Source organism: Eretmochelys imbricata, chromosome 4 (assembly GCF_965152235.1).
Source record: "Eretmochelys imbricata isolate rEreImb1 chromosome 4, rEreImb1.hap1, whole genome shotgun sequence".
Lineage (NCBI taxonomy): Eukaryota > Metazoa > Chordata > Testudines > Cheloniidae > Eretmochelys > Eretmochelys imbricata.
Genome location: NC_135575.1, coordinates 41,633,107 through 41,646,421, shown reverse-complemented (window position 1 = coordinate 41,646,421; position 13,315 = coordinate 41,633,107). Strand labels below are relative to the sequence as shown.

The window sequence follows — 13,315 nt, the reverse complement described above, 5'->3', positions numbered from 1 at the left end:
GAATCCCTCTTCATAGGTAAAAGTCAATGTATATAATCCAGTGAATAATTTATGTACAAACTCCAATATAGGAAGTGTGCCACACTATATTTAAAGGAGTACTTGTGGCACCTTAGAGACTAACCAATTTATTTGAGCATGAGCTTTCGTGAGCTACAGGATGAAGTGAGCTGTAGCTCACGAAAGCTCATGCTCAAATAAATTGGTTAGTCTCTAAGGTGCCACAAGTACTCCTTTTCTTTTTGCGAATACAGACTAACACGGCTGTTACTCTGAAACCTGACACTATATTTAATCAGTTAACAATGGTATGAATTTTAATAGGCAGAAAAGTGTACTTTGAAGAATTTTGTGGATCAGTTTTCGCCAAAGCTTTTCCTATCCAGACAAGTTTTCCTTTAGGGAATCATCACTGAGTGGAATTTTCTTCTGGAATCTAGAATGAACCAGCTAAACAAGTCTTGATATATTGATAGAAATTAAGAAACAATACAGACCTGAGATAAATACCTCTGCCAATACAGGATTGCTAACTACAATATACTCTCCAATGTTTTGCACACTTTTGGTCTTACCGTTTTCAACTCTGACTTAAAAATATTAGAACCTTGTCGCTATTAGTCCATTTCATAGCCATAATGCATCACTAGCGTAAGCAATGGTGGAAGCCACAGACAAGACTTGGGGCATTTTATCACAGTGGATGAGATTACAGGGACAAGCCTGAGATATGTATCCTACTTTCCATCATTACTTTTACTAGTGAGAATTACAGCGACAAAAGTTAGTTTACTTTGATGTATTCTAGTAAACACCCTTTGAGTCAACATTTCCCAGATTTCTGAAAGCTCACCCCTCCTCAACAAAAATGAAACCATTCACTCTCCCCTTCAACACCCTCATGCATTGTTAAAGGCCAATAACTCAATTTATATATTTTCCACCCTGCCCCCCTGTGGGATGTGCCCCACATTTTCAGAAACATTGCTTTAGGTCCAGCTGCATGTAGTATTTGAATCCCCCCCCCTCAGCTTCTCCAACCCCTCAATGCTTTTTTTTATTCTATGCATTTTAATCTAATTTGTCAACATCCTTTCAGATATCATCAATTAGACACAGGCTTCTAGATACAGTTTCAGCAGTTCTGTACAAAGACGGACTATGTGCTTGTTGGTCCATGAGAGAATCTTTCAATATAAAGTTTATTTTAAATGTAACAGTGCTGTCATGAATTAAAACATTTTTCTTCTCAGTGATGAAGTGCAGAACCAGTGGTTGGAAAAATGTATGAGTCCTTGAATTATTTATACTCACCCACAGGCAAGGTTATTAGTGCTGTCACATTACAAGATAGCAGCCATAAAAATATCATTAGTTACGTTGACATCCAAGTGAAAAAAAACATCTGATCAAGTTCTAGAGTTAGATATAAATATTTGTAAGCTGCTTGGAATCTTAAGACTAAATTTTCAGAGGGTATGAAAGCAGATGTTGGCTTTGAATAGCAGAGTAACCGCCACGGAAACTGTTAAAATGAAGACAAAAATGCTAATCAGAAATAAATGACTGTGAAGCCCACAGCTTGCAGAGTATCAGAAAGTTGGGGTTCTCAATTGTGAAATTTTACAAAACATTGAAACTGATATGTCATAAAATGTTGGACAGTAAAGATTTAGTAATAGTACTTGAGCCAGGAGGGCTTTATATAATTTTCAAGGACTGACTACCATAAATTCCAGACAACAGGTCCATGATGACTGAATGATTACATGTCTTAGTGTAACCAGTTGCAGGCCTAAGTGTCTTTTGGTATGAAAATCCCCAAATGCAAATAGAGTAAGAAAGCAATGTATTTACTTCCCTAAAATATATCAGCATTGTTCACAAATGTTAGAAAAAAAAATTATTTCCTCCTCCAATCTGCATATTCTTTCCCCAAGCTCAATTATTTGCAATACCCCCCCCCCATTTATAAACATCTACTCATCTCACCAGATCTTTGATTCAGACCAGACCTAACAGCATCCCATTAGCTTGCTATTACCCTGTAGTTTATACTTGCACTAAACAGAACACCCCTGCACAATACCTTCACCTGTTAGTTTTTAAATAGAACAGATTTGCTATTTACAAACCCCTAAAGCTTGCCTTTATTGAGGTGCTCAAGATTTCTCAGCCTGTACTACATCTTAATACTGGTCACTGACAGCCCCTCTTAATAATCTTTACATTTGTACACCTATTTATCAAGGTATTTCTACATGAGAAGTTTGATGTGTTCTTCCTTAGATACATCCCTGTACTGTAGTTCTAGTCCCCCCCAAATGTTTTGCTGTAGGAGCTCAGCAAAAGCTGTCTCAGCCCCATTTCACTTCCACCACACTCCTTGCTTATGTTGCCTAGCTGTCTGGTTCCTGTCATAGGATGTGATACCTAGTCAAGCCGGTCATCTGTCCTGCATATAGGATGTGATACCTAGTCAAGCCGGTCATCTGTCCTGCATGTTCTAGTCCTACTCAAGAATTTGTCCCCATAGCACTTTCCAAATTTCTCCCAGAGCAGCTGCAGTTGGTACTTGACAGATCAAGTCCAAGGGCATCTTGCTTTCTCTCCTCTGCAGCAGCAACCCCTAGTGGAAGATTTCCTGGTTTCTTTGGTCACGGCTATACTTGTGAGTTAGAGTGCATTAAAGCAGCCCCTACCTCACAATGCGTCCACACTGGCAAGGCACGTATAGTGCACTGACTCCATGGCTAGAGCGCTCCTGGTAATCCACCTCAGCGAGTGGAATGTTTGATGCACCCCCGCTGGAGCACCGCAGCGCCAGTGTGGGTGCCCTGGCCTATTAAGGTGCTCTGATCGGCCTCCAGAAGTGTCCCACAATGCCTGTTCTAGCCACTCTGGTCATCACTGAACTCTACTGCCCTGCCCTCAGGTGGCCAACCATCAAACCCGCCCCTTAAATTTTCTGGGTATTTTGAAAATCCCCTTCCTGTTTGTTACAGCTGCTTGTTCAGGTGTTTTTCCCCCCACACACAGAAGCAGCTAAAAATGAGAACCTACCACCCCATGAATTGCTGCTTCTCTGTAGATGGCCGCTGATCCAGCATCAGAATTGAAGGAGCCAGTATTGTCAGTGACTATGTTTTCTCCTTATATTTGCTTTTTTTTTTTTTGGCTAACAAATTGATGTTATGCTATCAGACAAAAAGTGATACTGACAGATGTTCAGCTCCCTTTCAATACACAACAGAGGTACACTTAGAACAAGTAGAAGACAGGCATATTCCACAAAATTAGTATAAAATTCTCATAATTATGCATTCACATGGTTCCAATTTACCCAGGACAGCGACATAACACTTTGGTAAACTCCGTGACCTGTTATCACGTGGGTGTAATTACAGTTTGGAAGAAATAGCCATGGGAAGTACTTCCCTCAGCACCCCTCCCCCGAAACGGACTAAGGAACAATTATTCAAAGTTTAATTATTGAAGATGAGGCATTCTACCCATTAACCATTCTAAATTTACCAATTTGGGTGTACAGTCCCAGCTCCAAGCTAGATAAACCATTTGTTTTAACACTATCATCTGTTCTGCTTAAGTACCATAGCTGTGCTTTAAGAACATTTATTCTCACATGGAAGAACAAATGCTTTTAAGGGATTTGCTTAGAATACCAATGTTAGAGAGCATTCTATTTGGCCTAGCTCAGTTACATATTTTAAAAACAGTCTGATTGTGAAAAACTGAGTTCAAAACTCATAATTAGGAATCCAAACAAACTTAACTGCCCTTCTGCTAAATTTAAAATTAAAATAGCAAATTAACAGTGACACCAATGTTTAAAGCTCTTTTCTTTACGAAGTATTCGTGCATTGCTCAAACACAAAGTGATGAGTAGTAACTGAAGGACCACTAGTATTTATATGGCAGATGTGCTACTTTATAGAGCATACTTCGATAGCCTTTGGCAAAACTTTAAAAAACAGAAGTTAAATAACCAATAATTTGGTGTTTTCTGCTTTTCAAAAGGAACTACTGGAAAACATTTCAGTACAGTTGTATCTGTTCAACCAAGCTTTTCACTTATCTGCTGGGAAAATGCAGATATTCAAAAGAATGCCTTTTAGTAAAAAGCACAACAGACATATGAATTAAAGCTATAAACTGTTCTTGCAAAGCCCCCATCCTGTTATGGGAATTTAAAAAAGGAAAATAGCAGCTCATTAAATCTAAAGACTTGCCCAACAAAGCATGACAAAACCCTGTTTCCTGAATTATTTAGGTGAACCTCCTTGAAATCTAAAAGAGAAATCCTTGACTATTTAAGAGCTTAACATTAGTTATCCTTTGATATGTTTCATATCTACGATAAGTTACAAGCAGCTAAGTATTCCTCTTCAGTTATTCAGTACCTACTAACTATGGACCTGGAATGGTGCTCAACTCTCGTTCAGGACTAGGGCTTTAATTACAATATTCTCACGGAAATCTGTTTAACCACCACACACCATATTCTTCATGACTTACGTCATTCTGTAAAGTTTCAAAATAACCTTGGCAGACATTGGCACATTCAGTTTTCTGGAAGTATCCTCTACAATGAGCTGCATTAGGTCAAGTTTACGCTATAAACTTTTGCTGACATAGCTACATCAGTGCGGTGTGATCTGAGAACATAGTTGTGCTGGCATAAGTCCCCACCAGAGACAGCAGCAAAACTATGCTTTTACCAGTATAAACTATACTGACATATCCATACTGGAACAGCAATCCTTGTGTAGACACGGCCCTACTTGGCAGTAATGCTAAAGAAAGAAAGAATGACACTTGCAATAAGAATATACAAGAAGTTGTGTAATCAGTGTATTTTATTCAAATGGCCTAGTATTTTTGTGAATGTAATACTTTAAATATCTGTAGTGGTGCAGTTCTCCCTGTGTAGTTACCAAGGACCATTAATTTCTGAGACAAGAATTGTGGCTGTTCTGAGGAGTGGCAGTTTCCTTTGTTCCTTCTAGTTTCTCCACTTACAAATGCAGCACATGATCTCAAGTTATTTGTCCAATATTTGGATTATAAATAGTTAGTGGAATCAATGCAACAAGAATTTGGGGGTGTTCTAAAAATCTGACTTAAATTTTATAATTAGTTTTTTGCAGGAGAAAGAAATAAAACAGTGAAAGTTTTAATTTCTCCCTAAACCTAAGAAGTTACACATTCTATATATACATATTTAAACAGGTGGAAGGGAGATGAGGAAAGATTATGATTTTTGCAGCAGAAGCATGAGCTTTAGAAACTCTTTTTTACTTTTGTCCTAGCAACCCACTTTGTTGCTTGATTGCCAGCCACACTACTGCATTAAGTCAGCTGGCATGGAAGTCTAAATGCAGTGCACTGCAGCTTCCAAGAGGCTGTGTGTGGAACTATGAAAAGACAGTCTTCATGAACCAAATGGCATCTCAAGTTTTTAGGACCCATCCAAAAATATCCAATTTTCACTACCCACATACACACCAGATTTTAGCATTTATTGGACAGGGTTTTTTTAAACACTTGCTCATGTTGCTGGCTGGCTGCAGCCTTTCTTGGGTTGGGTTATGATGTTGCACCACTTTCCAAAGCAAACAGTACAATTTTCACTGCTGGCTCTCCTTCCAACCACCAATGAAAAGGGGTTTTTTTTTTGTTTTTTTTTAAATGGCCCTTGAGCAAACTTGTTTTACTTCAAGTTTCTACAAGTCTGGCTGTGTTGTTTACCCCACCTTCTTCAGAGTCGTCACAACTTAGGAATGTTTGTCCTGCAAAAAACAGAGTTTGAAGTAACTGAAAGTGCTTCCAACAACAAAGATTAAAAAAAAGAGTACCACTACATCCTATGGTTTACTTAAAGGCAGTTTTGAAGTTTAAAATCAAATTAGATAAATACAGTTATCTTGCTGGATTGACTAGAAAGTTTGTTCACAGTACAACTTTCCTAACTGTAAGTAATTTTGCACTACGGATTTTGTTAAGGTGTTGTGTTATGCCAGCCAGTTTCAAGTTTTAAAAGTAGTCCTGAAACAACAAAATTTAGGTACATTTTCTAAAAGCCTCCCAAGTGTGAGGTCACCTTTATTAACCAGTCTGAAACACCACAATAACCTTTTTAATCACAGAAATGTTTATCTGGAACGCATATAGGAAACATCCAATACGTCAAAACACATACAAAAAAGCAGCATATTTAGTCTCCCACTGAAGGGACAGGAAATGGCTAAAATAAGCTAAAATGTGAACAGGACTACTCCTTTTAGTAGTAAAGCATCGATAGTGATTGATTGTGAGCATTAACAGTCAAATGCACTCTTATCAAACGATTTGTATATAGACACAGCTTTTAATTTCCCCCATTTTTATTGACTTCTATCCCAAATTATTTATTTTAATCTCGGTTTGGATTTTTTTTCAGCCTGTACTTGACTATGGTACACATTCCAAATCACCACACTGGGGGACAGTTAAGTCTAACCCAGTTGTTTTAATACCAACTTCAACACAGGGCAAATCAGTTTCAGTCTTAACCCCAGACCAAGCAAGTTTTTTTTTTTTCTTCTTTTTTTTAAGTAATTACCAGACTTCATCTCACTTCCCAGCCCAGATTTAAAGCAAAGCACTTACCTGGCAACAGATGGTTGCTCTGGGTCTCAAGTCTGCTAGGACCCTGAAAGAGAGCACAGAGAGGGAAGGGAGTGAGGATTGCTGGGCTCTATCAGCCAGGCACGTGACTGCCGAGCTTGGACATGACACACGTGTTCCTTGCCCCAGTCAGATACTTTCACCAATTAGATAGTGAAAGCTTTGCCAAAAAGCAAGACGCTGCTCTTCCATGGCTAGGAAGGGAAGCTGCCACAGGAGGCAGGTCCCACGGATTCATGGACTAACGCGATCGGCGGCACCGAGACAACCCCACCCCACACGCACATCGGGGCTGGGGCCAGGCCCAGGGCCCGCGGTAGGTGCCAGCCGCCACAGGGACCCGACGCTCCTGCTGCTGGCGGCACGCGGGGGCGGCCGGTACCAGAGCAGCGGCGGCAGGGCCTGACTCGCTCCCGATCCAGGGGCGGTGCGGGCCCCGGAGCTCAACATTTCCCTCCTCCCGGGCGTGACGGCTCCTACCTGCTGCATCCCGCTCCCATCGGCGGCGGCTCCGCTGCGGTCCGGTCCCCACCTGCAGGGACACAATGAGCCACGTTACCGGAAAGGCGGCGGCTCCCTCCGCCGCCGCCTCTGGCCACGCCACCAGCGCCCCCCTCCCCTGGCGCCATGGTCTCCTCTCCGCCTCCCGCGCCCCAGCCCGCGGTCAGCGCCGCGCGCCCGGAGCGTGGAGCACCCACGCGCCGGCCAGAAAGGCAGGCCTCGGCCAGGCGGCAGCGCGCGCGCCAAGCAGAGCGCCAGAAGAATTTAGCCCCGTAGCCGGGAGCGAGACGGGGCCCGTTCTCCGGCGCGGAGGGAACGTCGCTCCCCCCCCCGAGCAGCTACCGCTGCCCCTCCTCAGCTCGAATAAGCGCCACGCGGCTCTCTCTCGCCAAGGCAGCAACCCCGCCCCTTCCGGTAAGGCGTACTTCCGGCGTGTGTGAGGGGGGCGTGGCTGCGCCCTGGCCCCTCCCCGTGGGCTAGGGGCTGCAGCTGCTGGGGGGCGCGAGTTCCCCCTTCTTCTCCGCGCTGCGACTGCGCAGGTGCGAGCTGCCCTGTTCGGGGCCTACCTCGCGAGCGGCTGGAGGAGGGAGCGCGCGAGAAAGGACCCTGGTGGTTCCGTGTCAACCGCGCGGGGTCGCAGCCGGGGAGGTTGCCGCGTGCTCTGTGCACACTTAGCTGAACGTTACTGATCCACCGGCTGCACCCGGATTCCATCCTCTGTGTCTGTTTGTTACCTGCATTGGTCCGGAGCAACTTCTGGGGGGAGGGATAGCTCAGTGGTTGGAGCATTGGCCTGCTAAACCCAGGGTTGTGAGTTCAATCCTTGAGAAGGCCATTTAGGGATCGGGGGCAAAAATTGGGGATTTGAGCAGGGCCCTGAGGTCCCTTCCAACCCTGATATTCTATTTTTCTGTGAAAGCTTGGCTCTTCCATGCAGCTGCCCTATGGTTCCTGGGGGACAACAGCCAGTTCAAGATACAGAAGGTGCTTATGTATCAGGAGTTGCACACGTTGTCCATAGGCTGAGTGTATTGCACAGACCTGGGGGCACCTTGCATTCCTCCATTGCCAACCCTCCAGAAACTCCCTGTGTGTCACCGTCCCATTACCTGTTTCAGGACCCCCTTTGGTCATGCCATGGATTTTGTGTGTCCTCCCTTTCCCTCATTTCTCCCTCCCTGTTTCCTTCCATAGCAGGGCCCCCCATTCTCCAGGGGTCCTGACTGCCCCATAATTCCCCCTCTCCCCATACCAGGGGAAATGTGTGCATTCTCATTCCGCTTTCTCCCCCATGCCCCCCCATTCCCCCATATCAGGGTTCCACATTTTCCCATAGCAAGGGATTCTTTGTGCCTCCTATTCCTGCATTACCCCAGTGCTTCTCTCCCATACCAAAGGCTCTTTGTGCACCCCCTTTCCATCCATTTCCTCTCCCTCCCATACCTGGGTCCCCCATTCTGCCCCCTGCCAGAGGTTCTGTGTGCCTCCCTTCTTCTCATACCAGGGGCTCTGTGTCTCCCTGTCTCCTCCCCTAAGCCAGGAGCTCTTGTGTATGTCCCTATTTCGCTCTCCCCTTGCCTCCCCATTCTCCCTTCTTCCCATCAGATGTATTTTTAATTTCTCCTTTCTTTTCTTTCTCTTTCAGGATGTCAGTATTTTTAAAGTTTATTGGGATGATCAGCAAAACTGAGATTGGGGTGTTGTTATGATGGAATGTGTTAATGGCTGCCAACCAGTTATTTCATTTTTAGACAATTGCAGAAGTGGTTGAAGCTGGTAGCTCTGCAAACCAGGTACCACGAGATCCATGTGTCTTCCATTTCTCCCATTTGTTTTTTCTGATTTTCATCAAAATCAATAGAGTTCTGGCCACTGATCACTAGATCATTCTCTGACATTTTGAAATTGTTCAGCTGTGGCATTCAAAAGTTATTGCATTTTATTACAGACAATAAAGAAATGCTATTGGATTGCATGTTAGGCCTCAGTTTGCTTGGTCAATAATGTGAAGAGGCAAAGGATTGTTGTGACAGAAAGTTGAAAATGTAAAAGAAGATTAGGGGAATAAAAAATGATCAAAGAGTAAGTCTAACTCACTCGCTGAAAATTTTCTACCTTTGATCTCATTGAAATTCTGTGTTCATATTCAATTTAGAAAAAAGAAAAGGAGTACTAGTACTCCTTTTCTTTTTGCCACTAGTACTCCTTTTCTTTTTGCGAATACAGACTAACACAGCTGCTACTCTGAAACATATTCAATTTAGAAATATTCCTGATAGTGTTGGTGGTACTTTACTAAGTACGAACAACAGTTTCTGGCCATTGGGTGGCTCTGTTGCCCTATTGTTCAGGTATTTAGATATTTAGCAAAAAATGTTACTATATGAAAGTTTTTGGGTTCAAGAAGGTTCATCCACCATTGCTCACAAGCATGTAAATATATAATCCAATGATGAATGGCATGTGATGTTACAATGTTCTTAATGGATATGCCAAACTACCGAATGCATGAGATCTTCAACCTGTTATACTAAAGTAACATGCTGAACACTTTACATATACAATAGGTTCTACTGATGTGGCAGAACAGTTTAGTCAGATGATGCTTATATTATAACAATTCAGGTTTACATTAGCATTATGTGAAATATGATATTTAAACTTTTGCAAGTCCATCATTTAAGGTATTTTATTTTCAGAGGTATCACTGTGTAATACTGGTAGTCTGCCTATACTATTTCTATACTACGAACTTTGGTCGACGCAAGTTATGTTGGCGTAAAGCTGCCACAGTTAGTATACCTCTTGTGCACGTCCATAGTTGGCTCCTTGCGTCAGTGCTGCACATGCTCACCAGGTGCACAATGAGTAGGTAACCCAGTGTGCACCTACCACCGTCAAGTGCATTGCCTTTTGGGAAATGTTGGCAATGCATGGTGGGGCAGAAATGAGTTACACAGGGTGACTGGGCTCAAGGGGTCAATTTCCCAGCGTGACACAGTCTCCATCACATAATGTCATTTATATCCCATAATTTTCATGCCTTTTTTCAAAATCCCACACACCCATGCAGCATGGGTGGCATGTGAACCACCGGCTGGGGGAGACTAGCTCTCAGCCCTACCCCCTCCTCCCGAGCCAAGCCCTCCTCCACCGGAGCCCAGAGCCGCCCCCCCACCGCTGCCACTGGCCCAGTCCTGCGGCTAGCTCCTTAGCCCCAAAGGAGTGCCGGGAGGGTGGGCAGCATGCGGCCCCAGCCTGGGGGATGGGGGGATAGAAAGACGGGTGGCGGATGGCCCCAGACTCCCCAGCTCCGGAGTGCAGGCGGTGTGCAGCCCCAGTCTCGGAGCGTGGGAGGGCGGGCAGTGTGTGGCCCCAGTCCCGGAGCATGGAAAGGTGGGCAGCATGCAGAGCACTGAGGGGCTGGACTCAGAGCCGGGAGGATTGGAGCTGCTGGGAGCGTCACGGCAGGGGGCGGGGTCACGCCTGTCTAGGGAGGCAACGCCTGTCTGGGGAGGCAACACCTCCCCCTGCCTATGTGACTTGCCACTCATGCCATGCAGCCTGACAGAAGCATGGAGTCTGCACAGCTCTGCACTATTGTCATAAGCATTGCAAGCTCAGGACATAGTATCCTCTGGTATTTGAAGAGCTGAAAGATGACCTGAACCAGTGAAGAACATGATGATTTCTTGGAGGACAGATTGCAGTGTGACATAGCAAGAACCAGTTCAAGGTGGTTGTTGGCGTTCAAGGAGCAGCTGCAGATGATGGAGCACTGCTTCTGGGCCCAAGAAATGAGTCCTGACTGGTGTGATCTCATTGTAATGCAGGCGTGGAATGATGAGCAGTGGCTGCAGGGACACCAAAATGAGAGCTGCACTGAGAGCGGAGAAGTGAGTGGCAATTGCACTGTTAGAACTGCAACACTGGATTGCTACCGGATAGTGGGAAGTCATTTTGGTGTTGGGAAATCCATTGTGGGGGCTGTTGTCATGTAAGTGTTCAGGGCCATTGATCATCTCCTACTACGCAGGTCCGTAACTCTAGGCAATGTGCAGGACATAGTGCATGGATTTGCAGCAATGTGGTTCCTGAATTGCTGTGGTGCAATAGATGCACATCCCTATTTTGGCACCAGACCATCTTGCCAGAGTACATCAACAGAAAGGGCTACTTTTCTGTGGTTATGCAGGTGTTGGTGGATCACTGGGAACATTTCCCTGACATCTGTGTTGGCTGGTCAGGGAAGGTGCATGATGTTTGCATCTTTAAGAACACAGGACTGTTCAGAAAGCTACAAGCAGGGTGTTTCTTTCTCGACTGGTAGCTTATCATTGACGATGTTGAAATGCCATAGTGATCCTGGGGGACTCAGCCAACCCTTTGCTCATGAAGTAATGTGTCCACCACCTTGATAGCATCAAGGAAAGATTCAGCTACAGGCTCAGCAGGTGCGGAAAGACAGTTGAATGCTCCTTTTGGTGGATTGAAGGGACACGGGCATTGTTTACTCATAAAATCTCAGTGAAAAAACATCCCAATGGTTATAGCTGCCTGCTGTGTCCTGCATAATATCTGTGAAGCAAAGGGGAAAGAATTGCCACCAGGATGGAGGTGGAGGGCTGTAGCTGAGGCAACGCATGGGGGGGACATGTGGGGTCACGTGCCCCCCAGATTTTCTGCTTGGCTTCTATGGAGCATGCTCACATGGACTGAGCATGCTCAGTCGCCACCCCATTATTGGCAGGCATGAGTCATCTCAGGCAGACACAAGGGCTATTAATAGAAATCAATGTGGAGCTATATGGTTCAGAGAAGCTTTGAAAGTGTACTTTAACAGTGAGCCACAGTAATGCATTGCAGTGTGCTCTATCTGGCCCTGGTGTTTTGGGGCCAGTTACGATTTGTGTGGTGCTTGGTGTATATCTATTAATATAACACTGTCAATACATATATTAATTTTGTGGTGCTTGCTGTAGATTTATGATTATTACAGTGTTTGTCACTGATCCTATAAGCTGTGTCACTCTGTACAGTAACAAGGGTGCTTTCAAAGCTGCAATGCACTCTGCAGCTTATGTTGTGAATAATAAACATGAATTATTTTCCAAAGAACAGAATTTAATTTAGTAACAAAACCAGTGCGAAGAAAAATCTGTGCATTTTAAAAACAAGTATGTTAAAAACTTAATGGAACAGAACTTAATAAGGGGAAAGAACATTCATGTGCATTTTACCTACACATACACTGACCTGTGAGAGCCACGGTTGATGTATGTGAAGCTGTGGGTGTCCTTAATTTCCTGAGTGTGGAGTGGTAGGGATAGGTATTTGGTCCCTGATGCCATGTGGAATGTTGAGGGAGGGTGTAGGGAGGTGCTGTAATGGAGTGCAAAGGGAGGCAAGCCCATGATTGTTGAATCTGCGATGTGCATGCTCAGAGGATCACTGTGTTTGTAATTTGAAAAACTGCAATCATTATAGCACATTTCTTAATTTCTTAATGCTTTTGGCATGGATATAAGCCTTTATGTAACCATTTAGCTGGCTCATTCAATGCTGTACAATGAATATCAACGACTTTATAGCTCTCTGGGACTTTCGGACTGGCATTGTTCACTCAGACATAATTCACTTCTCTAAGGTGAGTATGGTTTGACTGCATTTTGAACGATTGCTGGATAATTATGTTTATTTTCTAATTTCTATCTAGCTGGGATAGTGCTAGATTTCACCCATGCCCAGTAGTTAAATATATTTATCCCATGTGTTGCAATCATGCCCTCCTACCATTTCCCCCAACTTGCAAGTCCACTGATTTCCTCTGTTCTTGACTAGGGACATCACAAATTGCAGATGAAAAAGAAATGGCCTGATTTTGAACTTTGTTTATACAAATGTAAACCAGGAGTAATTCAATTAAATCAATGGAGTTACACCAGAGAAAAAGTGGTGTGCAGTCAGAACCAGGTCCTAAAAGAAGTCACAGCAATAGAATTACAATTATCAGAGTGTATGATGGCCTCCGTATTTGTATGTCAGAGTCAATAGGTATGATTTCCTCCATTCAATCGTGAGGTTGCTCCAATCATACTGATCATTTTGTTTCAATTTGGAGTTCATC

At 44.0% G+C, this 13,315-nt stretch overlaps 1 long non-coding RNA gene and 1 other non-coding gene across 2 annotated transcripts; both read right to left on the bottom strand.

Annotated features, from left to right (window-relative positions):
* Positions 1-4,219: 4,219 nt before the first annotated feature.
* Positions 4,220-7,589, bottom strand: LOC144263987 (uncharacterized). Its single transcript, XR_013345913.1, has 3 exons — positions 7,168-7,589; positions 6,670-6,712; positions 4,220-5,810 (listed from the first exon to the last, which is right to left on the bottom strand). It is a non-coding gene; the product is annotated as an uncharacterized LOC144263987 (long non-coding RNA).
* On the bottom strand, positions 6,799-6,929 carry LOC144264450 (small nucleolar RNA SNORA24). Its single transcript, XR_013346053.1, has one exon. It is a non-coding gene; the product is annotated as a small nucleolar RNA SNORA24 (small nucleolar RNA).
* Positions 7,590-13,315: the final 5,726 nt, after the last annotated feature.